Source organism: Bubalus kerabau, chromosome 2 (assembly GCF_029407905.1).
Source record: "Bubalus kerabau isolate K-KA32 ecotype Philippines breed swamp buffalo chromosome 2, PCC_UOA_SB_1v2, whole genome shotgun sequence".
Classification (NCBI taxonomy): domain Eukaryota; kingdom Metazoa; phylum Chordata; class Mammalia; order Artiodactyla; family Bovidae; genus Bubalus; species Bubalus kerabau.
The window spans coordinates 153,081,883-153,109,788 of NC_073625.1; positions in this window are offsets into that span (position 1 = coordinate 153,081,883).

Here is a 27,906-nt window from a genome sequence, read left to right on the forward strand (position 1 = left end):
CCTCTGTTGTCCCCTTCTCCTCCTGCCCCCAATCCCTCCCAGCATCAGAGTCTTTTCCAATGAGTCAGCTCTTCACATCAGATGGCCAAAGTATTGGAGTTTCAGCTTTAGCATCAGTTCTTCCAAAGAACACCCAGGACTGATCTCCTTTAGGATTGTCTGGTTGGATCTCCTTGCAGTCCAAGGGACTCCCAAGAGTCTTCTCCAACACCACAGTTCAAAAGCATCAATTCTTCGGTGCTCAGCCTTCTTCACAGTGCAACTCTCACATCCATACATGACCACGGGAAAAACCATAGCCTTAACTAGACGGACATTTGTTGGCAAAGTAATATCTATGCTTTTGAATATGTTATCTAGGTTGGTCATAACTTTCCTTCCAAGGAATAAGCGTCTTTTAATTTCATGGCTGCAATCACCATCTGCAGTGATTTTGGAGCCCCCAAAAATAAAGTCTGACACTGTTTCCACTGTTTCCCCATCTATTTCCCATGAAGTGATGGGACCAGATGCCATGATCTTAGTTTTCTGAATGTTGAACGTTAAGCCAACTTTTTCACTCTCCTCTTTCACTTTCATCAAGAGGCTGTTTAGTTCTTCACTTTCTGCCATAACGGTGGTGTCATCTGCATATCTGAGGTTATTGATATTTCTCCTGGCAATCTTGATACCAGCTTGTGCTTCTTCCAGCCCAGCGTTTCTCATGATGTACTCTGCATATAGCTAGTGCTCAAAAAGTCACAATTCCCCATAGGTTTCGACAAAATATTTTCAAAAGCCAGGTGAGGGAGGGCCATCTCGTGTGTTCAGCTCATGCACAATTCTCTGATTGGTTGATAGTGAGGTAGCAGGGTGGTCACAGGAGTTACCATTATGATCCTTAGGCTCTGGTAGGCCTGTGGGCCATGTTCTTATGAAAATCAAGTAGTTTCTTCCACTTGGTAGGGGTTTTCATGTCAGTAAAATAACACAGGAAATGTGCATCAGATACTATTATCTAGGTACTAAAGCGGAAAGGAACTAAAGCAGACAATATGGAGAAGGGGTCTGTCCTTGGAAGGCCCCATAGGGTACTGCTCAGTTACAAATTTACACCTCTGCCTAAACTGCCAGTTTCTCTCCTTGTCACCTACTCATATTTTCAGTCTACTCACATTGAAAGTCCAGACTCAAATGTCACCTCTTCGGGTTTTATTTGGAATTCTCCAGTATCCTATATAGGCTTCTCTGATGACTCTGGTAAAAGAATATGCCTGCCAATACAGGAGATGCAGTTTTGATCTCCAGGTTGGGAAGATCCCCTGGAGAAATAAATGGTAACCCACTCCAATATTTTTGCCTGGAAAATCCCATGGACAGAGGAACCTGGCGGGCTGCAGTCCATGGAATCGTAAAGAGTTGGACATGGCTTAGCAACTGAAGAACAACAAGGATCCTACAGAGAGTTTGCCCAAAGATACATGCAAAAAAAAAGTCTGTTTTTTTAGAGTTTCATTCCAAGTATCTTGGATTGAATTATTAAGCCAAATTTCTTTCACTAGACTGCAATTCATCTAGACATTTAAAAAACAAAAAACTGCTAGTATTCTTGAAAAGAAAGTCTTTGATAATAATTCTTCTGACATCAAGCCCAGAAAATATTTTTGACACTATCTTTCTTTAATCCAAAATATTTTTCATCTAACATAACCGGATACATTTTGTAAACATCTCATGAAACACTTGTTTTTAAATAATTTATGCAATTTCTGTTATGACAATTAACCACTTAAATGATTAAACTCCAACTAGGGTATAAATAACATGCTGAACTTGTGTTCTGCAAGCTGAGAATACATTGGTACACAGTATAGATAAGTGCTTTTTGGACTGAATTTACACACTTGGATCTCAACTGGGGAGTGGAGAGATGAACAATGAAAAATGAGTGTCATGTATCAAAGTGATTAAGGCTCTATAGAAATTTAAAATCTTAGATATATGATTGAGTGGCCACTTTAGAATGGAGGGCCTAGGAAGGCTTCTCTGTGTAGGCTATTCTCAAACTGAGATCTGAAGATTCTTTTAAGAGGCAATAAAGTGAAATTTAGAAGAAAGGGCATTCCAGCCAGGGGGCTCCACAGCACAGCAAGGGAGACAGAAAGTAGTAGATGGGGTAGGTGAATAGGCACCCATAGATCATAAGGTTCTTTGTAAGCAAGCATAGTGAAAGTGAAAGTGAAGTTGCTCAGTCGTGTCTGACTCTTTGCGACCCCATGGACTACAGCCCACCAGGTTCCTCCGTCCGTGGGATTTTCCAGGCAAGAGTGCTAGAGTGGATTGCTATTTCCTTCTCCAGGGGATCTTCCCAACCCCAGAGTCGAACCCAGGTCTCCCACATTGCAGGCAGACGCTTTACCATCTGAGCCACCAGGGAAGCCCTAAATTCACCTAAGCAAGCATAGGTGAATTTAAATCTCCAAGCAAAGGAGAAGCCATTAGTATATGTTTGTTCCTTTTAGAAGCCTGTAGTGAACAGATTGGAGAGGGAGTGAGGCCCATTGGAAGATGATCCACAGATAATTTCAGCTCAGACTAAAATGGTATTTGTGAAAATGGAGAGTTGAATGCAGTTTTGTAAATGGAGTCAAAATAACTTGCTGATCCACTGGATGAAGGGGAAGAAGGGGAGGGAGAGCTATAAATTCACTTCAGAATATAGACTATTTATGTTCTTTGGGATGCTTTGCAATGTCTGGTGTCTTCCTCACTAAGGATTTAAATTCTTGACACATTTTCATTTTATATTTATATATTTGCATGAAAATATACTTGTGGGTTTTCACCTTCCACCAGGGCCACACCTTGAGGGTTTCATTTTGGCTTCCCTGGTAGCTCAGCTGGTAAAGAATCTGCCTGCAGTGTGGGAGACCTGGGTTCAATCCCTGGGTTGGGAAGATCCCCTGGAGAAGGGAACAGCTACCCACTCTAGTATTCTGGCCTGAAGAATGCCATGGACTGTACAGCCCATTGGTCGCAAAGAGTCAGACACGACTGAGCGACTTTCATTCACTTCACCTTTCAAACACAATCTTTAACAGATGAAATGAAGAGTGAATTGGAAATGAGGAGAAGAGATAACACCTGTCTACACTCAAAGAAGTTTGGATTACAGATCTTGTTCTTCCATTACCCCATCCAGAGAAGCAGAACCTTCAATTGCTCTCGGGAACTACCCAATCATTACAGCGTGCTGTCTCAAGGCAACCACCAGACAAGATGCTCCTCGGTCCAGATACATCCCGATAAGGAGGTCAAAGCCATGCTGCTGCTGCTAAGTCGCTTCAGTCGTGTCCGACTCTGTGCAACCCCATAGACAGCAGCCCACTAGGCTCCTCTGTCCCTGGGATTCTCCAGGCAAGAATACTGGAGCGGGTTGCCATTTCCTTCTCCAATGCATGAAAGTGAAAAGTGAAAGTGAAGTCGCTCAGTCGCGTCCGACTCTTAGCGACCCCATGGACTGCAGCCCACCAGGCTTCTCCATCCATGGGATTTTCCAGAAAAGAGTACTGGAGTGGGGGCCATTGCCTTCTCCGGATGTCACACTGACTCCACGCAAATATCCCGTTTGTTCCTCTTGCAAACTGCTTCGGAGATCTTTGGAGGAGAGAACCCCAGCGGAGTAGAGTAAGAGCCAGAGGAGGCGGGGAATTGTGTGATGTCAGTGCATCGCGCGGCCCAGGGGCGGGGTCTAGTTTTTCCTCGGTGCCTGGGCGGGTTTAGGTGTCTGTGGCATGATGTCATCTCAGTGTCATCTCACTGCAAGACCTAGAGCTGGGCTTAGTTCCCGCCCCCACCTCTGGTTTGTCGCCCTGGCAGGTGTGACGGGGGAGGTGGGGCACTGTGTTTGTAATTCTTGCACTGTGTTTGGTTGCTGTGGCCTTCTTCCAACTCTTTGGTCCTCCTCAGTTCAGTTCAGTTCAGTTTAGTCGCTCAGTCGTGTCCGACTCTTTGCGACCCCATGAATCGCAGCACGCCAGGCCTCCCTGTCCATCACCAACTCCCGGAGTTCACTCAGACTCACGTCCATCGAGTCAGTGATGCCATCCGGCCATCTCATCCTCTGTCGTCCCCTTCTCCTCCTGCCCGCAATCCCTCCCAGCATCAGGGTCTTTTCCAATGAGTCAACTCTTCGCATGAGGTGGCCAAAGTACTGGAATTTCTGCGCTAGCATCATTTCTTCCAAAGAACACCCAGGGCTGATCTCCTTCAGAATGGACTGGTTGGATCTCCTTGCAGTCCAAGGGACTCTCAAGAATCTTCTCCAACACCACAGTTCAAAAGCATCAATTATTCGGCACTCAGCTTTCTTCACAGTCCAACTTTCACATCCATACATGACCACAGGAAAATCCATAGCCTTGACTAGATGGACCTTTGTTGGCAAAGTAATGTCTCTGCTTTTCAATATGCTATCTAGGTTGGTCCTAACCTTTCTTCCAAGGAGTAAGCATCTTTTAATTTCACGGCTGCAATCACCATCTGCAGTGATTTTGGAGCCCAAAAAAATAAAGTCTGACACTGTTTCCTCTCTTTCTCCATCTATTTGCCATGAAGTGATGGGACCAGCTGCCATGATCTTCGTTTTCTGAATGTTGAGCTTTAAGCCAACTTTTTCACTCTCCTCTTTCACTTTCATCAAGAGGCTTTTTAGTTCCTCTTCACTTTCTGCCATAAGGGTGGTCATCTGCATATCTGAGGTTATTGATATTTCTCCCAGCAATCTTGATTCCAGCTTGTGCTTCTTTCAGCCCAGCATTTCTCATGATGTACTCTGCATAGAAGTTAGATAAGCAGGGTGACAATATACAGCCTTGACGTACTCCTTTTCCTATTTGGAACCAGTCTGTTGTTCCATGTCCAGTTCTATCTGTTGCTTCCTGACCTGCATACAGGTTTCTCAAGAGGCAGGTCAGGTGGTCTGGTATTCCCATCTCTTGAAGAATTTTCCAGTTTATTGTGATCCACACAGTCAAAGGCTTTGGCATAGTCAATAAAGCAGAAATAGATGTTTTTCTGACCAGCCTCCAATCCTTACCACTCTCGGTGTAAGTAGTATTTTAAAGCTGAAGGACCCAAGGCTTGGAGAGTTGAACTTGCACAGGATATCACATCAGAGTTGGATTCTAGATAGTCTTCTAATAATTCTCCTCACTGTAAAAGGAACCTAATCATAGCTTACTTGTGGAATGTTTTGAGGGAATGCATGTAAAGTTCCTTACATGCTCATTACCTATGCTGGGGACTAACCATCCTCTCCAGGGCAGGGATCAATTTTGCTTTCTAGCTAGGGCTCCACCGCCTCGGTACCAAAGAGCCTAGTATCCTGAGCTAAAGGCCTGAAGCCAAGACTGCAAAAGGTGAGGTCAAAATGTAGGCGTCTCAGCTGCACTCTACCAATCACACACATAGGCACGAATCCAAATGTGCACTTTCTCATCTCACTTTTTTCTTTTTAATTGGCAACAACCTTCCTCCACTGACCCAGAGGTAGTCATACTGCTCCCCTGCACATCTGATTACTCACTGACTCTCCTCTCCTGTTTCTTCCCTGTTCTCTTTCTACTAGATGAGACTTTATCAGATGACCTCTTATTCTTTTGAATTGATTCATTTGTTCAGTTAATAAATATTTTGTTGTTGTTCAGTGGCTAAATTGTGTCCAATTCTATGACCCCATGGACTGTAGCACACCAGACTCCTTTGTCCACCACTGTCTCCTGGAATTTGGTCAAATTCATATCCATTGAATCAGTGATGCTATTTAACCATCTCATCCTCTGTCTTCCCCTTATCCTCCTGCCTTCAATCTCTTTGAGCATCAGGGTCTTTTCCAATGAGTTGGCTCTTCCCATCAGGTGGCCAAAGTATTGCCGCTTCAGCTTCAGCATAAGTCCTTCCAATGAATTTTCAGGGTTGATTCCTTTTGGATTGACTGGTTTGATATTGCAGCCCAAGGGACTCTCAAGAGTCTTCTGCTGCTGCTGCTGCTGCTAAGTCGTGTCAGTCATGTCCAACTCTGTGCGACCCCATAGACAGCAGCCCAATAGGCTCCTCTGTCCCTGGGATTCTCCAGGCAAGAATACTGGAGTGGGTTGCCATTTCCTTCTCCAATGCATGAAAGTGAAAAGTGAAAGTAAAGTCGATCAGTCGTATCTGACTCTTAGCGACCCCATGGACTATAGCCTACCAGGCTCCTCCATCCATGGGATTCTCCAGGCAAGAGTACTGGAGTAGGGTGCCATTGCCTTCTCCAAAGAGTCTTCTACAGCACCACAATTTGAAAGCATCAATTCTTCATTGCTCAGCCTTCTTTATGGTCCATTTCTCACATCTGTACATAACTACTGGAAAAAGCGTAGCTTTAATCATTAATAAATTCTGCAAATGCTGCCAGTTTTAACCCTCCCCAGTTGATAGTGGGATTATACTTCCTGGTCCTAATCGATGAGGTATGAATAGAGGTGACCCCTGTCACTCTCAGACTCAGCCTTTAATTGCTGCTTTGAGGTGCTCCAGAACTCTTTTTCCCTCTTGCTTAGCAGCAGGCAACATTTGAAATCGTGGTAACTGCATTGACCTGTACCCCTGAATGGCTAAGATAAGCAGAGACCAACGCTGATCTATGTAGCATGGGAAGGAAATAAACTTCTTTTGTTTTAAGGCACTGAGACTTTAGGGGTATTTGTCACCACAGCATAACTTAGCATGTTCTGATTGATACAAGTGTCTGCAGGAGTGAACAAAAACAAATTTGTTCTCTGTACTAGTGGAGCTTATACCAGATGTATCTCTATAAAATACAAATTTGACTATGTCCCCTTCCCTGCTTTAAAATTTTATTTTAAAATATCTTCCCATTGCTTGAAAGATTAATCAAACTCTTAGTCTGAATGGCCCTTTACCAGTTGACCCAAATTGCACTTCTATTACCCTTTCCCATCTATTTATGGTCCAGCCAAACTATACCGCTGGCTATTTACTGCATTAATCCATATGCTTTGAAACCCCTGCCTGAACTTTCACCCAGGCCAAACATGCCGTATCTTCAAACTGGGCTGCCTTCCACCCATGTTTGTATATCCTGGTTTACTGCCCTGTGCTCACGAGTTTCATGCCACCCGCTACTAACTCGTGTGTATGTGTTAATTTGCTTCTGTCATGTCCGACTCTCTGTGACTCTATGGACTGTAGCCCCCCAGGCTCCTCTGTCCATGGGATTCTCCACGCAAGAATACTGGAGTGAGTTGAAGAGTACTGGAGTGGGTTGCCATGCCCTCCTCCAGGGGATCTTCCTGACCAAGAGATCAAATCCATGTCTCTTGTATCTCCTGCATTGGCAGGTGGATTCTTTACCACTAGCTCATATCAATCTTAATTACATGTTTCAGTGATTGTCTTCCTCCAGAGCTGTAAACTCTTTGAGAAGTCCATCTTATTCAACATTGGTTCTGGCATATACAAGGATTTAAACATTTGTTAAATGAATGAATGGCTTGTTGGATCCTTCAGTCCTCACTAGAAATGCTGTCAGTTCCGCGTATTAGTTTCCTATTGCTATGGTAACAAATTACCACACAATTAATGGCTGAAAACAATATAAACTTATTATTTTATAGTTCCTTAGGCAGGTCTGTATTTCTTTCCAGGTTCTAGGGAAGAATCTGTTTCCTTGCTTTTTCTAGCCACTAGAGGCTGCCCACACTCCTTGCATTGTGGTCCCCTTATTTCATCTTCAAAGCCAGCAAATGTTGCACCTCTGAGCATTCTTCTATAGTCACATCCTCTAACTATGAGTTCATCAGGGAATTCCTACAATTGTAAGGATCCTTGTAATTAGATTAGGCTCACCTGGATGATCCAGGATAATCTCCCCATCTCAGCATACTTAATTTAATCATATTTTCCTTTTTATCCTGTAAAGTAACACATTCACAGTTCCAGGGACTAGCACCAGGGTATCTGTGGGGGGCCATTATTCTGCCTACCACATTGTAGAGTCTTTACTTGCATCTCTCTCTCTCACTTGACATTTACCTTTCAACATCAGCCAAGTCAAGTTTTCCCTAAGGAGCGTCAGGAGTCTCCTTGAAGTAGGGTAACCAAATATGGTCCAAACTTAGACACTTTTAAGAGTGAAAGGGAGTACCTTAACATTTACACGAGGTCAACAGGTGTACAGTAGTCTGACCAGACACAGTAGAATGAAATGGATATGTGGCCTGTGGAGACCCTGCCCTGAATTGAAGCACCATTATTATAGACTTCTAGCCTGGTCTCTTGGAAATCAGGTAGATGTTGGGAGGTTTTACTTTCCTCAGAAGATTCATGCTTTAGACTGGAATTGGGATGCTTTATTTGGCTCAGCAGGCTAAACAGAATCTTTTCCCTCTACAGCTTTAACAACACATAAATAACAATACATAAACAACATAATATTTATATCAGGGACATGAGACTTTATGATGTTTATTGTTTATATATACATCAATTATATGTGCAAGTATATATCAAACTTGCAATTTGACATTTGTCTTTCAATTTCATTACTGATGAAGCCTCTTTTAGTGGATCCTTCCAATACACCTTGTAGCCACATAAGAAAAGATGAAAAGAATTCAAGGTCAGGACACTGAGGACTGTACTTGTAAGCAGTTTTCAGCTTTGGGAAGAAGGAAAAAGCATGCTAAAATAAGGATTCCATCGCCTTCCCTTATCTGATCAAGGTTTTCCATTTCAGTCTTTTGATCCTAGATCACAGATAAAGCCAGAATATATTTCAGGAAATCATTTTATGATCTTACTATACAAATAAGTTGAGTGTTATACTCAAGACTATTAATAGCTATTACTTTGCAGTTGTAAAATAGTGGCTTTCCAATTCTATCATGCCCTTGACATTTTTCTCCGTAAGAGAGCTTCCCCCATTCCACATCTTTACTTTCGTTTTCATCTTCTTATATTTTTAATATCACTGTGGACTTAGAATTTTATTTTTGTTTATTCAGTGTGTTATAATCCTTTGTCCTCTGTATTCTTTTTTGCTGCCCAGATTATCTCCAAGTTGGCCAATGAGTCCATTTAAGCCGCTACTGTAACCTTTGGACCTATCTCCATCAGCTTTTAAGTTCTTTTTCACTCCCTGGCATGAGATATTTCATGCCTACCTCTACTTTACTTGCCCCAGATTTGAACAGCCATTTTTCCAAGGAGCTCTGGCTTCCTTCAGTGAGGTATTATGTTTACAAACCAAGATCTGGACCTCAGGTGCACTAGTTGCTACTTAGCCCTGTTAATTTCCCTTTGGCATGTCCCCTTTTTGATTCTTTTGTTTGGCTGAGTAGTATTTCACTCTGGGAATATACCTTTTTCTTTTTTAACCAGTCTCTAATGGAAGCGCTTGGAGTGTATTTTTATTTTGCTATTACAAATAATGCCACAATCAATAATCTTCCACATATGTTGTTTCAGATTTATGGTTGTGTATCTTCAGGGAAGATTCCTACAAGTGAGACTGCTAGATTAAAAGGTAAGTACACCCAATTGGATGAGATTAACTGTTTTGATCAATGGCCTGCCGTATTTAAAAGGAAATGTCTAATTTGAAAGATTTAACCTAAGGAGAACTTCAATAAATCATTTGATTGCGTTAAAAAGGTAAGCGTAAATGTAGCATTGTTGGAGAATGCCAGATTCTCTACAGAAGTCATATTACTTTCTATTTCTACTAGCACTGGAAGAGATTATTCGTTTTCCTAGTTTCAACCAACAGAATTACAGAATGTTATCAAACTTTTAGATTTTTGCAAACATGATAGACAAGAAATGGTATTTAAATGTAGTGTTAATTTGCATTTCTCTAATAGTGAAGCTAGAGATATTTTTCATTTGTTTAAAGATGATTGAAATATTATTGTCAGCAGTGTATGTGTCTTTTGTACATTTTTCTATAGAGTTTTGGTTTCTTTTTTCTTGATTGTTAAGTGTTCTCTTATGAACATGTTTATGATATATATTGCAAATATTAACACCCAGTTTGATAGTTGTATTTTGACTTTGTTTATGATGTTTGCCTGGAGAAGGCAATGGCAACCCACTCCGGTACTCTTGCCTGGAGAATCCCAGGGACAGAGGAGCCTGTTGGGCTGCCATCTATGGGGTCGCTAAGAGTCGGACATGACTGAAGTGACTAGGAAGCAGAAACAGCAGCAGCAGCATGATGTTTGCCAGGCTTCCCTGACAGCTCAGCTGGTAAAGAATCCGCCTGCAATTCAGGAGACCCTGATCCTATTCCTGAGTTGGGAAGATCCCCTGAAGAAGGGATAGACTACGCACTCCAGGTATCTTGGGCAGGGACGGTAAAGAATCCACTTGAAATGTGGGAGACCTGGGTTCGATCCCTGGGTTGGGAAGATCCCCTGGAAGAGGGCATGGCAACCCACTCCAGTATTGCTGCCTGAAGAATCCCCACGGACAGAGGAGCCTCGTTGGCTACAGTCCATGGGGTCACTAAGAGTTGGACATGACTAAGTGACTAAGCACAGCACAGCACATGATGTTAGGCATAACTTCCATTTTTATGTAGTTGAATTTATCACTGTCCTTTTATTATATCTGGATTTTGAGTCGCAATTAGTGAAAGCTATTATAAATTTTGGCATTAATTTTTTCCTGTCATAAGTGATTTGAAATCTACAAATCTAACTACTGTAACTACTCATGTTGATTCTTCAACACATAAGGCTATAATCATCAATCACCTAATAGCTAAAAGTTTTTACATCTGTTTTTTCTCTTATTTTTAAAGAATCCATCTAGAATAACCTGATTTTAACCTTTTAGAAAGCAGTTTGACAGTATGTATTGAGGCATAAGATTTTGCAGCCTTAAAATACTATCCTAGAGGAAAATGTCCTAAACCCAGAACCTAATATAGTGCCTGGTATTCATTAGCTGTTCAGGCAATAGTTGCAGAATAGGGCAATAAACATGAGGGAGGGGAAATATACATATGAACACGTTTGTTGCTGAATTACTTATGTGAAGAATTTGCTGTAACCTAAAAAAGACAATAGTAGAGAAATGATTGAATAATCTATGGTATACCTACTTCATTGAAAATGATGTAACACTGAAATGGTGGTTCTGAAAGATATATAGTAATATGGTAAAGATACATAATACATGGATGTGATAATAGATGAAAAAAGCAAATTACCCAATTATCAAAAAAGATGTTTTGAATATATATACATATGGAAGGAAAAGACTGGAAGAAAATGTCGCAAAATGCTAACAGAGTGGGATTTTCCTATTTTCCAAACCTCCTATTTCTGATTAAAAAAATAAATAAATAAAAAAGTTTAAGTATTCATTCTCTACTCTCTAACTGTTCTTAGACCCAGAGTGCAGCAGTAGGGAAATCATTTGAGAATGTAAAGTAGGCTTTAGTAGAGAATTGCACAGAGGCGTGCTATAGAATTGTCACCAAACAACTGTCAATAGGAGCTTGATTATATAGAAAAGATCATGGTAAATGCTTTCACAATTTTAGGTGGTTGTGTGGCTAGGACTCTTAGATCTCTTAAGTGAGGATAATAATGGTACTATCCCATAGAGTTAATGTGAGGATGAAATGAGATAATACATATAGATGTTTATAACAGAACCTGGTCGACAGTGAGTGCACACTATGTTTGCTGTTTTGGATTTTGGTTTCGGGGTTTTTTTCCCTGAGATTATAAAAATTTGGTTACAATGCCCCCATGTGTCTGTGCTTTGCAATATTTCTGGTCATTAAAAAGATTCCATATTACTTGAGATCAGTGCATTTGAAATGACAGTTCTAGGTCCATGCATTGTCTACTCATATTTTATATAGACTCTGAAGATTAAACAGCTTTTTTGAAAATAATATTTTATCTCCTGACTATGAAAGTGACACATGCTCACTATATAAAATTTGGAAAATACTAGAACTGTAAGGAATTATAGCCATCTATAATCTAACTGCTCAAATATTTTGATGTGTTTTATATGTTCTATGTAAATATGTATACGTGTGTGTGTGTGTGTGTATACATATGCTTCCTTTTTTACATAGGGTTAAATTTTAAAATAAATGTAAAATGTATCTTTTACCTTTTTTTGGTTAAAAAAAGAACCATCCAAAATTTATTCCCCAACAGACAGCATCAGCAAGTTAAAAACTACAGGGGTTTCTCTGTAGATCATACATTCATAAGACTTTATTAACTTAACAAGTGAGAATGCCTCTGGTGTAATTTCTGTGACAATATCCACTTCACAGTATAAACGGTACTCTTATTGTATTCACTTACCATTCCAGAAGGAAAGGGACAACTCGGCAAAACAGAAAACATTTTTGGGGTGCAATTACAGAGAGACAGACTTGAGAACATTCACCATCCACTCTTCTTCATACAGGGGCCAATGACTTCTCCACCGAGAAGTGTGAGTCTTTCTCCTTCCTTGTTAAATCGTCAAGAGTTGTGCTTCATCGTCTGCTTAATATCACATATGTGCTCAGTCACTCAGTTGTGGCCAATTCTTTGTGACCCCATGGACTATAGTTCGCCAGCCTCCTCTGTCCCTGAAATTTTCCAGGCAAGAATACTGAAGTGGGTTGCCATTTCCTTCTCTGGGAATATTACATATATAAAAGGGAGATTAAAGAAAAAAAGAATCACAACGACAAAAAAAGAATCAACTCCTAGGTTTATGACAGGGCCTGGGAACACTTCAGCCGTCATCAAACAGGAAAACAGACACTATAGTTGCAAAAATAACACATGAATGAGGTAGATGAATTAAAACTTTAACATCCAGGACTTGCCAGTTCCAACTTGGTAGCCTTCATGCAATACTCAGAAAAAGAAAACTTCATAATTACTTGGCTTGTCAGTCAAGGAAATTTTGGTACAAATTAGTATAAGAAGTTATTAGTATATAATTAGAAAACACACCCTTCCATGAGCTTGTTTCTTCAAGAATGGGAACCCAGCTCTTCAACAGAGTAGAAACTGGTGAACTAAATTTTGTCACCTGAGATTCCCTGCTCAGGTGTTCACCCTTTCTGGTTTTAGGAAGAAGAAAGCATCTGGAAGGTATAGGGAAGACCTTGGCATGCTTGGGGTTTCAATGGTGTGTGTGTGTGCTCAGTTGTGTCCAACTCTCTGTGACCCAGTGAACTGTAGCCCACAAGGCTCCTCTGTCCACAGAATTTTTCAGGCAAGAATACTGGAGTGGGTTGCCATTTCCTCTTCCAGGGGATCTTCCTGACCCAGAGATCGAACCTGCGTCTCTTGTGCCTCCTGCATTAGCAGGCGAATTCTTTAACACTGTGCCACCTGTGAGGGAGAAGGCAATGGCCCCCCACTCCAGTACTCTTGCCTGGAAAATCCCATGGACGGAGGAGCCAGGTAGGCTGCAGTCCATGGGGTCGCTAAGAGTCGGACGCGACTGAGCGACTTCACTTTCACTTTTCACTTTCAGGCATTGGAGAAGGAAATGGCAACCCACGCCAGTGTCCTTGCCTGGAGAATCCCAGGGACAGGGGAGCCTGGTGGGCTGCTGTCTGTGGGGTCGCACAAGGTCGGACACGACTGAAGCGACTTAGCAGCAGCAGCAGCAGCACTGCCACCTGTGAAGCCAAGCAGCAACACACGTACTAAGGACTAAAATCTGTCCACTTGAGGGCACTCTACCTCACGTTCCAAGGTTGAAAAAAATTTTGGAATTTTTAAACTTTGGTTTGAAAAAAAACGTACACTCATAAAACAAAAGAAAAATGGGTTCAGAGTTGGGAGAATGCAGAAGTGAAGTAGCTCAGTCGTATCCGACTCTTTGCGACCCCCGTGGATTGTAGCCTCCCAGGCTCCTCCGTCCATGGGATTCTCCAGGTAAGGTACTGGAGTGGGTTGCCATTTCCTTCTCCAGGGATCTTCCCAACCTAGGGATTGAAGCCGGGTCTCCCGCATTGCAGGCAGACGCTTTACCGTCTGAGCCATCAGGGAATGCAGAACAGGTCCCTAAATAAATGATAGATCTTGTCCATTTACCCACATACAGTCACAGCAGAAGTAAGTATACAGTTCCCCCATCTCACCTCCCAAACAGGGGAAACAATTGTCTTCTCCACAGTGGTTCAGTACATTACAACTTGAAATAGGTGACAGTCTGGAAAGTTACGCTACTTTGTACAAAGGTGTTATGTATGTAGTTTGTTGCAAGTAACAAAACTTTCTTTGCAAGACCTACTTCTTCCCCCCCAAAAAATACTGTCTGTATTTGTTTTAATATGATTCTTTTGTTGTTTTTTTTCTTTGTTTTTGTAAAGCAGCATAGCAACATTGTAATTGTAGGATGTGCCTAAGGTCGTGATCACAACTGTAAGCATGATTCACACATCAGGAAGAAAACTGAAGGAGACAGGAGGTCTTTAAAAAAAAAAAAGACAAAAATGGTACAGCTCTAGAGAAATCACTGTCTGCACTGTTCCTTCCACGTGTGTTCTCCTGTTGTCTGCTGCTGCTGCTGCTGCTAAGTCACTTCAGTCGTGTCCGACTCTGTGCGACCCCATAGATGGCAGCCCACCAGGCTTCCCCGTCCCTGGGATTCTCCAGGCAAGAACACTGGAGTGGGTTGCCATTTCCTTCTCCAATGCATGAAAGTGAAAAGTGAAAGTGAAGCTAATGTCAATCTTGTTTTCCTCCAGGAAGTGAAGGTCTTTTACTTTAAAACAAGAACAGACAGGTAGCTATGTAGATAATGGTGGTTCTCGCATGGTAAGCAGAGGATTGCATCTCATTGTCACCAGTCTCTCATGTTTCCCATTAAGGGGCAGCTACCATAGGTACATTGAACTAGAGTGGAAAGATGCCTTAAAAATGCTCTGCAGTAAAAGAAAATAAAATGCGATTTTGAAGGGAATGGCAACCAACTCCAGTATTCTTGCCTGGAGAATTCCATGAACAGGGGATCCTGGCGGGCTACAAGTCCATGGGGTCGCAAGAGTCAGATACAACTGACTAACACTTATAAATAACTTGAGGAGGAATGTGTAAGAATCAGTTTATTATGCTAAGAAGCCTTCCTTCTTTTTTTTAATTAATTTTTTATTTTTTGGCCTGTGCCAGGCAGCATGTGGAATCTTAGTTCTCTGACCATGGATTGAACCCACTCCCCCTGCATTAGAAGTGGGATGGAGGTGGGGGGAGTTTAACTGCTGTAGCACCAGGGAAGTCCCTCTTCTTCTTTAATGTAATAATGAGTTGGTAGCAAATCTCTGTTTTAAAATTATTTCTTCTCTGTGTATAAAATGTGGCATTTTGTGTAAGAAGTAGGAGAAAATAAGGATGTAATTGTATCTATTTGATTATCCTAATAATGAAAAAGCAAAGGAAGGCTAAAAAAGAAAGAATGAAAACAGTGAAAGACAGGGAAGGTGGCGAGCTGCAATTCATGAGATTGCAAAGAGTCAGACACGATGTAGCAACTGAACAGCAACAATGAAAATAATTACAGGTTACGGCCAAGTAGAAAAGGTTAAAATGTGAGCCAGACTTCTCTGAATATACATTTTCATATAATTGTCATTTTCAAGGCATGTAAATATTCTATGAATTTAAAAATTGAGATTAATATTAACCCAAAAGATAAAGAAGTGTCTAAACTTAAAATTGAATACAAATCGCAAAAATCAACCTAAAACCAGTATCATGTTTATAACATAGTCACAGAAAAAAAAAGTAACTTTTGAACACAGCACTCTGAATAAATTCAAAGCTGAAAGAACTAAAAAGTCTTGAACTTTCCTGAATGGGTTTATTAGAGATGGCAGTTTGGTATAGTGATTCTGAAAGTATTTTCTTGTGTTGTGCATATCTATGCTAAATTGCTTCAGTTGTGTCCGATTCTTTGCAACCCAGTGGACAGTAGCCCACCAGGCTTCTCTGTCTATGGGATTCTCCAGGCAAGAATACTGGAGCAGGTTGCCATTTCCTTCTCTAGGGAATTTTCCCGACCCAGGGATCAAACCCATGTCTCTGGTGACTCCTGCAATTGGCAGGCGGATTCTTTACCAGTAACACCACCTGGGAAGTCTTGAACTTTCCTGAGTGGGTTTATTAGAGATGGCAGTTTGGAATAGTGATTCTGAAAGTATTTTTTTGTATTGTAGCACAGCAAATGAGTAACTGCGCTAATGCTTTTTAGAACCAGAGTTCTTTGTAGGAGAAGAGGGATGCAAATAGAAATGAGGAAGGTAAGGAAAAATCCTATGATGTGCATTCAATCTGGAGGTGTCAATATTATATGTATATCTATACATTATGTATAAATATTTCCTTGCTTTTTCTATTGAATGGGCCCATAAGCAGTGACATCCAGGAGCAGTGAACACAGCTAGCAACACTATTCGGTTTCTAAGTACCATTCTGGAATGGAAGGAACCAGTAAATTAACCATTTCCTGGGAGAAATGGTTAATTCCAGGTCTGAGGCAGCTGAGTAGGGAAAGTATAAGATGACTCAGTGTCCTCCCAAGCAAGGAATTACTCAAAGACAAACAGAGATGTCAATAGAACATAGAGGCTGCTTCACAGAGCTTCTTCTGGGCAAGTGCTGGACAGTTTGAACATTAAAAAGAATTGTACAGAAATGGATTATAGTAGTCTCAGTAACAACACAAATTCCAGGAACTTCCTTTACATACACGTCCACCCACTTACCCCAAATATTCTGACTAATAGGTCTGGGATCAAATTTGAGACTTTACATTTGGTGGGGGGATAGGTGGAAAGCCTATCATGCTGCATATAGGATCTTAGTTCCCTGACCAGGGATCAAATCCTCACCCCCTGCATTGGAAGTGCAGAATCTTTACCTGTGGATTGCCAGGGAAGTCTTGAGAACTTACTAATACTTTTCTAAGCAGTTTGCAGATGCTGCTGTAGATTATGGACCTCAGTTTGAGTAGTACTGGATTATAAAAGTTTGAATTTGAAAACTATCTATGAGTCTATAACAAAAGAGTAGGGAGAGGGGAGATTGCTTTCTTATGGAGAAGGGGATTAAAAAAAAAAAGCTCTTTTTTATAGAAGAATACCAGCTGATAAATGTAAAAGAAAAAAACACGTTTAGCAAATCACTATTTTGCAGTTCCTAGTGTAATAACTGACTCAGAAAAGGCTTGTCAATGTGTGATAAAACCATTAAGAGAACGGCTTTAGGGGAAAAGAATGTTCATACAGTCTCAAAATATCATACTTATCATGTTAAATTACTTATTAAGAACAGAGGGGAAAATTATATTTTTTTACCATGGATAAATCTAGTGGGCACTATCATAAAGGAAGTGACCAAACAGCATCATCAGTAACAGTGTGACACTGCCTACTACTGGATATAGTGGGAACTACAACAGCATCTATGCAATGTTGTCCAGTTGCTAAGTTATGTCCAACTCTTTGGACCCCACGGACTGTATAGCATGCCAGGCTCCTCTGTCCTTCACTATCTTCCGGAGTTTGCTAAAATTCATGTCTACTGAGTCGGTGATGCTATCTAATCATATCATCCTCTGCCACCTCCATCTCCTTTGCCTTCGATCTTTCCCATCTTCAGGGTTTTTCCAATTGAGTCAGCTCTTTGTGTCAGATAGCCAAAGTATTAGCACTTAAGCTTCAGCATCAGTTCTTCCAATAAGTATTCAGGGTTGATTTCCTTTAGGACTGACTGGTTTGATCTCCTTGCAGTCCAAGGGAATTTTAAGAGTCTTCTCCAGCACCACAATTTGAAAGCATCATTCTTTGGCACTCAGCTTTCTCTAGGGTCCAACATTCACATCTGTACATGACTACTGGAAAAACCATAGCTTTGACGATTCAGATCTTTGTCAGCAAGTGATGTCTCTGCTTTTCAATGCACTGTCTAGGTTTGTCATAGCTTTCCAGGAGCAAGTGTCTTCTAATTTCATGGCTGCAATCACTGTCCACAGTGATCTTGGAGCCCAAGAAATAAAATCTAACACCACTTCCACTTTTTCCCCTTCTATTTGTCGTGAAGTAATGGGTATGGATGCCATGATCTTATTTTTTTTTATTGTTGAGTTTTAAGCTAGCTTTTTCACTCTCCTCTTTCACCCTCATCAAGAGGCTCTTTAGTTCCTGTTCACTTTCTGCCACTAGAGTGGTATCAGCTGCATATCTGAGGTTGTTGATATTTAATCTTGTCAAAGATGTTTACTTGAATTTAGTCATGAAGAAACAATCAAATAAACCCAGACTGTGGGACATTCTTTAAATTATCTGGATTGGGCTCTTCAAAAATTTCTAGGTCATGAAGAAATAGGAAAAGATAGGGGAAATATTCTAAATTGAAAGTGACAACCAAGTGATACAGATCTTAGATTTTTTTAATTCTATAAATTAGATCTGTTTGAGGAAATTTAACTATGGACTATTAGATGATATTTAATTAGTGCTTAAAATTCTATGTATAATGTACTATGGTTACATAAGAGAATATCCATTTTAAGGAGTCAGATGATAAAGTATTTAGGCGTGAGGTGTCAAGATGATTGCAATTGTATGTATGTATAAATGGCAACCCACTCCAGTTTTCTTGCCTGGAAAATCCCATGGACAGAGAAGCCTGGTAGGCTACAGTCCACAGGGCCGCAAAGAGTCGGACATGACTGAGCGACTTCACTTCACTTATGGGAGTGTAGAAAGAAAGAGCACAAATATGGCAAAATTGTTATAATTATTAAAGTGAAACATATACCTGTGTTAATTTTACTTTCAAATTTTCTGAAGGTTTGAACTTTTTAAAAATAAAACATCAAGGAAAAATTAAATCCCTTTCCCTTCCTGTTTTGGGGTGGTTCAAACAGGGCTCCTAAAATGGATGGGGGGGTGCAGGGAAGAGGGGATTTGTGCAGAAAAGAAGACAGAGAAAAGGAGTGTTTTGGAACACATGAGAGGATCAAGAAGTATGATCTTCCTGTATTAGGTAATGATAAGCCGGGCTGTAACAACCTCCAAATCTCCAACACAATGAAGGTTTGTTTCTTGTTCAAGTCACTGTTCTAGCTGAGAAAACTGAGGCTTACAAAGATAAAACAACCTGCTTAAAAGCCAGCAAGAGACAAACTGGAATCCCCACCCAGATGTCACTCCAAAGCCTATATGTTGGTTTCAGTGCAGGACACTGCCCCTGAGGTTAGCGAAACTGGCCTAGGTCCACATCTGCCATTCTTTTTACTCTCCAACACGCACGCACTGGATCCATATTCCGTCCCTTAGAGGTGGCCTCAGGCCCTGACAAGACCTCCCCTGAGGATTCAGACCATTTATTCCTTCCTTCCACAAGTATCTTTTGAAATACCTTTTATGTCCTAAGCACTATTCTAGGATACAACAGGGAACAAAGTCCCTGCTCCCATGAACTTACCTTCTAGGGAGGGAAAGGTACAATAATTGAGTAAATGAGTAAATGATACAACTTGAGTAAAGGCTATGAGAAATGGTAAAGCACGGTGAGAGGTAGAAAGTAGAGGGATGAAGAGCTTCATTTAGATAAGGATTCAGGGAACGCCTCTGCACATTGGTTGGACCCGAGGAAAGTGTATTCTCAGCTCGGAAAATAGCAAGTTTAGGGGTACTAAGACTGTAAGAAATTAGCAGCAAAAGAGCAACATTAAGGCAATTGTGGCTGGAGAGGGACAGGGAGAAGAGAGAAGCACAAGGTAGGCCCAGGTAGGGTAAGAAGTGAACAGAAGCATTAAGACAGGGCAGTGATGTGGTCTGATTTTCATCTTAAGACCTCTCCTGCAGAATTCTGTATGGATAATGCAGCCATCTGGGTGAGAATTGATGGTGGCCTGATAGTAGTGATGGGAACTGGAAAGTGGCCAGAAGAGATGCATTTTGAAGAAAAAGCTGACAGAATTTGCCATAGATATGGAATATGAGATGGAAAGGAAGATGCCTTCTATGTTTTTAGCCCAAGAAATACTCTGATACACAGTCCCATAGGTTTATAGAAACAGAAATTTAATGGTAAAAATTGTATGTGCCACATTATTGTTCAATTCATTGTACAATACTTACATGTGGTTTTCTTTTTGAAATCTTGGAAACTGGAGGACTAGGTTTAGTAAGTGCTTAATCAGTTCCTTATTTCTTTAAAGTGGTATTGATAGTATTTGTTATGCTTCCCCATAAGACTTTGTGAGAACAAAATGAGGTAATGTTTGTGAGTATACTACCCATATAGTTATCATCTAATAATCAACTTTTGTATTTGTATGATATTTTCAAAGCAAAATGTGCTTTCTTGTGCTAATTTTCTAACGTGCTTTCTAATCTGCTAATAGGTAACTCTATGCTAAAAATCTGTGGAAAATTCTGAAAGAGATGGGAATACCAGACCACCTGACCTTCCTCTTGAGAAACCTGTATGCAGGTCAGGAAGCAACAGTTAGAACTGGACATGGAACAACAGACTGGTTCCAAATGGGAAAAGGAGTACATCAAGTATTGTCACCCTGCTTATGTAACTTCTATGCAGAGTACATCATGAGAAATGCTGGGCTGGAAGAAGCACAAGCTGGAATCAAGATTGCTGGGAGAAATATCAATAACCTCAGATATGCAGATGACACCACCCTTATGGCAGAAAGTGAAGAGGAACTAAAACGCCTCTTGATGAAAGTGAAAGAGGAGAGTGAAAAAAGTTTGCTTAAAGCTCAACATTCATGGCATCTGGTCCCATCACTTCATGGGAAATAGATGGGGAAACAGTAGAAACAGTGAGAGACTTTATTTTTGGGGGCTCCAAAATCACTGCAGATGGTGACTGCAGCCATGAAATTAAAAGACGCTTACTCCTTGGAAGGAAAGTTATGACCAACCTAGATAGCATATTCAAAAGCAGAGACATTACTTTGCAAACAAAGTCCATCTAGTCAAGGCTATGGTTTTTCCAGTGGTCATGTATGGATGTGAGAGTTGCACTGTGAAGAAAGCTGAGCGCCGAAGAATTGATGCTTTTGAACTGTGGTGTTGGAGAAGACTCTTGAGAGTCCCTTGGACTGCAAGGAGATCCAACCAGTCTGTTCTAAAGGAGATGAGTCCTGGGTGTTCTTTGGAAGGACTGATGCTAAAGCTGAAACTCCAGTACTTTGGCCACCTCATGCGAAGAGTTGACTCACTGGAGAAGACTCTGATGCTGGGAGGAATTGGGGGCAGGAGGAGAAGGGGACAACAGAGGATGAGATGGCTGGATGGTATCACCTACTCGATGGACATGAGTTTGAGTGAACTCCGGGAGTTGGTGATGGACAGAGAGGCCTAGCATGCTGCGATTCTTGGGGTCGCAAAGAGTTGGACAAGACTGAGCAACTGAACTGAACTGATGCTAAAAATCTGGTGGACACTATATCCCAAATTATGTTAAAATACTAACACTGCCAAAGGAAACATCTCTCTGGTTTCTTTCTGCTTCTCAGTCTCTGTCTGTCTGTCTGTCTGTCTCTCTCTCTCTGTAAAAGAGCTCATGCAAATAAGAGCAGGCCAACCTCAGGGCTTACAGAAGCCTGACAGATGCTATTTGGGGGCTTCTCTGGTGGCTCAGTGGTAAAGAATCCCAACTGCAACGCAGGAGACCCAGGTTGGATTCCTGGGTCAGCAAGATCCCCAGAAGGGAGTGGCTACCCACTCCAGTATTCTTGCCTGGAGAATTCCAAGGACAGAGGAGCCTGGCAGACTACAATCCATGGGCTTGCAGAGTCGGACACAACTGAGAGACTATCACTTTAACTTTTTTTTCCTACATTCTCAACACACTGATGCCTCTGCAGATTGTCCCTTGGTGTGACATTACAAGGGACAAGCACTTCAGGACACTCCCTCTGAAATTCCCTGTCTTCCTTGGTTTGGCAGAACCCAGTTTGTTCATCCTCAGAACAGCACAATGTTTAGCTTTTTTAAAATGACAAATGAGTTTTATCGTATGTCAGTTACTGCTGCAAGTTTGTTTAGTTGCCATTCTTTGTTCTTATGCCCTGTAGTCTTTTTGTTTTCTCCACCTGTGAGTTCTTAAAATCAGGTAAAAATATTTAACTGATATTTACCTTTCAGTCTCTACATCTTGAACCAAAGAACATTTCAAAAGTGTGATTTTGGTTGCTACAGATCCATGGCAGCATGCTATTTTAATGAAAGTTTTGCCTTGTTGCACATAGAAAATAAAATGTATGACAATAATAAATATCAAGGCATGAATATTCACAGCCTGTTTCCTCTCACTTGCTAAGGAATGTTTTGGTGTTGTCCATCTAATCCTCTTCCCGTCCTTCAAATCTGGGCTTTACTAGGTAGATCAGAATGAGGAGTGTACTGTGTGTGCGTGGGTTTGTATTTTGGAAGGTATAGAAGAGCTTGCCAGGGAGAGCAGAAGGGAAGTGCTGAAGGAAGGAAAGATTGGTAAAATTTATATTGAAAGGCAAGCAAATGACTCATGGAAGATAGACGGAATCCCAAGGAAGCAAAAATAAAGCATGAGAATGTTGAAGTTTCTTAGCGAATATTAGTAGAGATTTTGAGAAACTGCTGCTTATGGGAGAGAGATGTTGAAATGAAAGATAGGAAAAAGCCACTGTATAAGTTTTGCTCTACACTAAGGATGTATCTTCTCACCACATCCTCCACAGTTAACCTGATTTTCTGAAGTAAAGATTTTAATTGCTTTCCATTATTTTTCAGTCTGTTTTCTCTGAATTTTACGTTATGCTACGACTAGGCCTCAAAGGGCTAAACTTAATTCAAACTACCAAAGTACTCAAGAACACCAGGAGACATTTTCTATTCTGACAATTTTTTATAGATTATTAGGAAGGTTTTTCTTTTTTATAGCCCCCCCCCCAGTTTTATTGAGAAATAATTAACATATATCCCTGCATACGTTTAAGGCATACAGCATGATGATTGATTTACATAATATTATGAAATGATTACCACAGTGGTTCAGCTAACATCCATCATCTCATATAGATATAACAAACAGAAAAGGAAGAAGAAAAAAGGAAAAAATTCTCCTTGTGATGTGAATTCTTAGGACCCTCTTAACAGCTTTCCTGTATATGATATACAGCAATGCTAGCTATAGTTATTCTGTTTTACATTATGTCCCTAGTACTTATTTATCTTTTAACTGGACATTTGTACCTTTTGACTACCTTTCTCCAATTACCTCTCCCCACCCACTATTCTATACAGTCAGCAAAAATAAGACTGGGAGCTGACTGTGGCTCAGATTATGAACTCCTTATTGCCAAATTCAGACTTAAACTGAAGAAGAGGGGAAAACCACTAGACCATTCAGGTATGGCCTAAACCAAATCCCTTAAGACTCTACAGTGGAAGTGAGAAATAGATTTAAGGGACTAGATCTAATAGACAGAGTGCCTGATGAACTATGGACGGAGGTTTGTGACATTGTACAGGAGACAGGGATCAAGACCATCCCCATGGAAAAGAAATGCAAAAAAGCAAAATGGCTGTCTGAGGAGGCCTTAAAAATAGCTATGAAAAGAAGAGAAGTGAAAAGCAAAGGAGAAAAGGAAAGATATACCCATTTGAATGCAGAATTCCAAAGAATAGCAAGGAGAAATAAGAAAGCCTTCCTCAGTGATCAGTGCAAAGAAAGAGAGGGGAAAAAATAGAATGGGAAAGACTAGAGATCTCTTCAAGAAAATTAGAGATACCAAGGGAACAATTCATGCAAAGATGGGCTCAATAAAGAACAGAAATTGTATGGACCTAACAGAAGCAGAAGATATTAAGAAGAGGTGGCAAGAATACACAGAAGAACTCTACAAAAAAGATCTTCATGACCCAGATAATCACGATGGTGTGATCACTCACCTAGAACCAGACATCCTGGAATGTGAAGTCAAGTGGGCCTTAGAAAGCATCACTACGAACAAAGCTAGTGGAGGTGATGGAATTCCAGTTGAGCTATTTCAAATCCTGGAAGATGATGCTGTGAAAGTGCTGCACTCTATATGCCAGCAAATTTGGAAAACTCAGCAATGGCCACAGGACTGGAAAAGGTCCGTTTTCATTCCAGTCCCAAAGAAAGGTAATGCCAAAGAATGCTCAAAGTACTACTCAATTACACTCATCTCACATGCTAGTAAAGTAATGCTCAAAATTCTCCAAGCCAGACTTCAGCAATATGTGAACCGTGAACTTCCAAATGTTCAAGCTGGTTTTAGAAAAGGCAGAGGAACCAGAGATCAAATTGCCAACATCTGCTGGATCATAGCAAAAGCAAGAGAGTTCCAGAAAAACATCTATTTCTGCTTTATTGACTGTGCCAAAGCCTTTGACTATGAGGATCACCACAAACTGTGGAAAATTCTAAAAGAGATGGGAATACCAGACCACCTGACCTGCCTCTTCAGAAACCTGTATGCAGGTCAAGAAGCAACAGTTAGAACTGGACATGGAACAACAGACTGGTTCCAAATAGGAAAAGGAGTACGTCAAGGCTGTATATTGTCACCCTGCTTATTTAACTTATATGCAAAGTACATCATGAGAAACGCTAGGCTGGAGGAAACACAAGCTGGAATCAAGATTGCCGGGAGAAATATCAATAATCTCAGATATTCAGATGACACCACCCTTATGGAAGAAAGCGAAGAAGAACTAAAGAGCGTCTTGATGAAAGTGAAAGAGGAGAGTGAAAAAGTTGGCTTAAAACTCAGCACTCAGAAAACTAAGATCATGGCATCCAGTCCCATCACTTCATGGCAAATAGATGGGGAAACAGTGGAAACAGTGCCTGACTTTATTTTTTGGGGCTCCAAAATCACTGCAGATGGTGATTGTAGCCATGAAATTAAAAGACGCTTACTCCTTGGAAGAAAAGCTATGACCAACCTAGACAGCATATTAAAAAGCAGAGATATTACTTTGCCAACAAAGGTCCATCTAGTCAAGGCTATGGCTTTTCCTGTGGTCATGTATGGATGTGAAAGTTGGACTGTGAAGAAATCTGAGCGCCAAAGAATTGATGCTTTTGAACTGTGGTGTTGGAGAAGACTCTTGAGAGTAAGGAGATACAACCAGTCCATCCTAAAGGAGATCAGTCCTGGGTGTTCATTTGAAGGACTGATGTTGAAGCTGAAACTCCAATACTTTGGCCACCTGATGCAAAGAGCTAATTCATTTGAAAAAACCCTGATGCTGGGAAAGATTGAGGGAAGGAGGAGAAATGGATGACAGAGAATGAGATGGTTGGATGGCATCACCTACTCAATGGACATATGTTTGAGTGAACTCCGGGAGTTGGTGATAGACAGGGAGGCCTGGCGTGCTGCAGTTCTTGGGGTTGCAAAGAGTCGGACACAACTGAGCTACTGAACTGAACCCCCCATTCTCTGCCTCTCATAACCATAAGTCTTCTCTCTCTCTTTTTTTTTTTATGAGTTTTGTTTTTAGGTTTCACATATAAATGAGGTCATATAGTGTTTATCTTTCTCTGTCTGACTTATTTCACTTAACCTAATATCTTAAGGTCCTAGGAAAGTTTTTTTTTGTAATCAAAGAAGGACAATGGTAAGGGGCAATGCACTTTTTAAAAATATGCATATTTCCCATATTAATAATTTTGTGAAACTTAGGAGGCACCCCACTCCAGTACTCTTGCCTCGAAAATCCCATGGATGGAGGAGCCTGGTAGGCTGCAGTCCATGGGGTCTCTAGGAGTCGGACAGGACTGAGTGACTTCACTTTCACTTTTCACTTTCATGCATTGGAGAAGGAAATGGCAACCCACTCCAGTGTTCTAGCCTGCAGAATCCCAGGGACTGGGGAGCCTGGTGGGCTGCCGTCTATGGGGTCGCACAGAGTCGGACAGCACTGAAGCGACTTAGCAGCAGCAGCAGGAAGAACTGTACTATGAAGTATTTAATATTGCCATCCCCCTAAGATCTTCCTGAAATCAGAAACTCCTTTGCCACAGTCTTTCAGCATGTTTTTTACATCTCTGTTACTGTACTTCATTGATTCTACCTAACTTGTTTTTGCAAAGAAACTTCTTAATATAAAAGCAATATATATTGGCTTGGATTCCCCCCCTCCACTTTATTGAAGTATAATTGACAGATAAAATTGTAATACATTTTACATTACATGTATAATAATAAAGTACACAACATGATAATTTGATATCATATACATTGTGAAAGGATTTCCACAGTCAAGTTAATTAACACATCTTTCTTCACCTCACATGGTTACTTTTTTTGTGGTGATTGTGGGACTATTTAAGAGTTATTCTCAGCAAATTTCAAGTATATAATACAATTTTGTTCATCACAGTCACCATGCTGTACATTAGATCCTCAGAATTTGCTCATCTTATAATTTTAAGTTTGTACCCTTTTACTAACCTCCTCCATCAGCCCACTACCACCATCACTACCCCTTGGCAACCACCAATCTATTTTCCATTTCCATGAGTTTGGCTTTCTTAGATTCCACATGTAAGTAAGATCATAAGTACTTGTGTTTCTCTGTCTAACTTGTTTCTCTTAGCATAATTCCAAACTCCAGGTTCATCCATGTTATCACAGATGTCAGGATTTCTTTCTTTTCATGGCTGAATAATATTCCACTATATATATACACCATATTTTCTTTATCCATTCATTTATTGATGGGCATTTACATTGTTTCCATGTCTTAGTTAGTTCAGTCACTCAGTCGTGTCCAACTCTTTGCAACCCTCATAGACTGCAGCACACCAGGCTTCCCTGTTCATCACCAACTCCTGGAGCTCACTCAAACTCATGTCCATTGAGTCGGTGATGCCATCCAACCATCTCATCCTCTGCTGTCCCCTTCTCCTCCCACCTTCAATCTTTCCCAGCATCAGGGTCTTTTCCAATGAGTCAGTTCTTCACATCAGGTGGCCAAAGTATTGGAGTTTCAGCTTCAGCATCAGTCCTTCCAGTGAATATTCAGGACTGATTTCCTTTAGGATTGACTGGTTTGGTCTCCTTGCAGTCCAAAGGACTCTCAAAAGTCTTCTCCAACACCACAGTTCAAAAACATCAGTTCTTCAGTGCTCAACTTTCTTTATAGTCCAACTCTCACATCCATACATGTGGAAAAACCATACCTTTGACTAGACAGACCTTTGTTGGCAAAGGAATGTCTCTGCTTTTTAAGTTGTCTAGGTTGGTCATAGCTTTTCTTCCAAGGAGTAAGTGTCTTTTAATTTCATAGCTGCAATCACCATCTGCAGTGATTTTGGAGCCAAAAAAAATAAGGTCTGCCACTGTTTCCATTGTTTCCCCATCTATTTGCCATGAAATGATGGGAACAGATGCCATGATCTTAGTTTTCTGAGTGTTGAGTTTTAAGCCAACTTTTTCACTCTCCTCTTTCACTTTCATCAAGAGGCTTTTTAGTTCCTCTTCACTTTCTGCCATAAGGGTGGTGTCATCTGCATATCTGAGGTTATTGATATTTCTCCCGGCAATCTTGATTCCAGCTTGTGCTTCAACCAGCCCAGCATTTCGCATGATGTACTCTGCATAGAAGTTAAATAAGCAGGGTGACAATATACAGTCTTGACATAATCTTTTCCCAATTTGGAACCAGTCTGTTGTTCCGTATTTAGTTCTAACTGTTACCTCTTGACCTGCGTACAGATTTCTCAGGAGGCAGGTCAGGTGATCTGGTATTCCCATCTCTTTTAGAATTTTCCACAGTTTGTTGTGATCCACACAGCCAAAGGCTTTGGTGTAATCAATAAAGCAGAAGGA